The following is a 2,775-nucleotide window of genomic DNA, read 5'->3' as shown; positions in this document are numbered from 1 at the left end:
GGAGCCAAGCCTTTCTGCTCTTTTCCTGATTACCTTGGGTAGGGGAACTGCCTCACTGGATCCATCTGTGGGTTCTGTCTCTCAAAAATTTAGTTAGAGTCCTTAGTTTATAAGTTTTGAGCCAAAGTATCTAAGAGATGGTCCTCTCCTGTCGCCATCTTGGCTCTTCCCCCTCATAACTCTTGAGAACTGTAACTCTAACAGAGAGAATATAGCTAGCCAGAAGTGATGGACACTTATGACTTATCCATGAGAATGCTATCCAATGGGTTGATACTGGCTATAACCCGATTTCAGAGAAAGACTCTAATAACTCTCAAGAATTGTAACTTATTAGATAGAATGCACTTAGCTGGAAGTGATGGATACTTAGAATATACTATAGTGAGATAGAATGATTCAAAAACACCTCCTCCTAAAAAAAAGAGGGAAAGGAAGGAAACAGGAGGAAGGAGGGGATTGAATGGGGTAAATCTCATTACACCAAGAGCTACAAAATACCTATGGTAATAGAGGGTAAAAAGGGAGGAGATGAGAAACACCTGGTAAAAAGGGAGGAGATGAGAAACACCTGAATCTTCTTCTCATCAGAATTAGTTTAAAGTTAACTTAAACATATACTCAATTAACTAAAAATGAATCTAATGTTCAAGTGTTAAAAGGGGAAAAGGGGACAGCAGATGGAGAAAGGGAGGTGGAGAAAAAAGGGGAACTAACAAAAGGAAGGGAAGGGAAAAAGGGAAAGGAGAAAGAAAGGGGAGGGGTGGATATAGGAGGATAAACACACTGAATTGGGTGGTATTCAAAAACAAAATAGTGCAGAATACAGATAAAGGGGGAGGAAAAGCAGAAAAATACAGTCTGAGGGAAGATAGCACGTAGGGCAATGAAGAATTAGTAATTATGACTTTGAATGTTAATGGGAGGAACTTTCCATTAAAACATAAGTGAATAGCAGAGTGGATTAAAACCCAGACTCCTACAATATGCTGCTTACAGCAAACTTATTTGAAGCATAGATATACATATAGAGTAAAGGAAAAAAGTTGGAGTAAAATATATTTTGCTTCAGCTGAACTGAAAAAAACAGGGGTAGAAATCCTAATCTCAGACAAAGCATCTGCAAAAATAAATACTGTGAAAAGAGATAAAGAAGGAATCTATATCCTCCTAAAAGGCACCATAGACAATAAAATTAGTTCAATACTGAATATATATACACCCAATCGGGTAGCATCCAAACTCTTAGAGGAAAAGCTGAAAGAACCACAGGAAGACATAGACAGCAAAACTCAACTACTGGGAGACCTCAAACTCCTACTTTCAGATCTAGATAAATTGAATCATAAAATAAACAAGGAAAAAGTTAAGGAGGTAAATAGATTATTAGAAAAACTAGATATGGTAGACTTAATGGAGGAAATTGAATGGGGATAGAAAGAAATATACCTTTTTTCTCTCTGCAGTACATGGCACTTATATAAAAATTGACTGTGTACTAGGGCATAAAAACCTAATGATCAACTGCAGAAAGGCAGAAATAGTGAATACATCTTTCTCAGATCACAACGTAATAAAAGACATATGCAATATTGGGCCAAGGAGATATAGACCCAGAACCAATTGGAAACTGAATAACCTCATTTTAAAGAATGAATGGACCAAAAATCAAATTAGAGAAAGAATTAATCATTTTATCCTAGATAATGACAATAATGATACAACATACTAAAACCTATGGGATTTGCTCAAAGTGGCTCTCAGGGGATATATTATATCTTTAAATGCTTACATGAATAAATTAGAGAAAGAGGAAATCAATGAACTAAATATATACCTAAAACTTTAGAGAAAGAGCAAATTAAAGCCCCCAATGAAATACCAAATTAGAAATTCTAAAAATTGAAGGAGAATTTAATAAAATCAAAAGCAAAAAGACTATTGAACTAATAAATAAAACCAAAAGCTGGTTTTATGAAAAAAAATCAATAAAATTGATAAACCTCTATTCAATTTTATTTTAAAAATGAAGAAAACCAAATTGCTAGTATCATAAATGAAAAAGTTGAACTTACCACCAATGAGGTAGGAATTAAAGTAATAGTTCAAAATTATCTTTCCCAACTCTTTGCCAAGAAATTTGACAATCTAGGTGAAATGGATGAATATTTACAAAAATATAAGTTGTCTGGGTTTAATGAAGAGGAGATTAAATATCTCAACAACCCTGTCTCAGATAAAGAAATTCAGCAAGCCATCAGTGAATTCCCTAAGAAAAAATTCCAGGTCTGATGGATTCATAAGTTAATTCTACCAAACATTTAAGAAACAATTGGTTGCAATTCTATATAAACTCTTTGGAAAAATAGGTGAAGTCGGAACTCTGCCTAAGTCTTTCTATGAAATTATTATGGTGTTGATACCTAAACCAGGAAGAGTTATAACAGAGAAAGAAAATTATAGACCTATTTCCCTGATGAATATAGAAACAAAAATCTTAAATAAAATCTTAGTAAAATGATTACATCAAGTTATCACTGGCATAATACACTTTGACCAAGTAGGATTCATCCCAAGAATGCAGGGTTGGTTCAATATTAGGAAAACTGTTAGTATAGTCAATTATATCAACAAAAAAAAACCTATGAGAAATTATATGATCATAACAATAGATGTTGGAAAAGCTTTTGACAAAATACAGCACCAATTACTACTAAAAACACTGCATTGTTTCTTAGAATAATTAGCAATATCTATCTGAAACCATCAACAAGC

The sequence above is a fragment of the Macrotis lagotis genome, chromosome 4 (genome assembly GCF_037893015.1).
Source record: "Macrotis lagotis isolate mMagLag1 chromosome 4, bilby.v1.9.chrom.fasta, whole genome shotgun sequence".
Lineage (NCBI taxonomy): Eukaryota > Metazoa > Chordata > Mammalia > Peramelemorphia > Peramelidae > Macrotis > Macrotis lagotis.
This window is presented reverse-complemented; position numbering follows the sequence as displayed.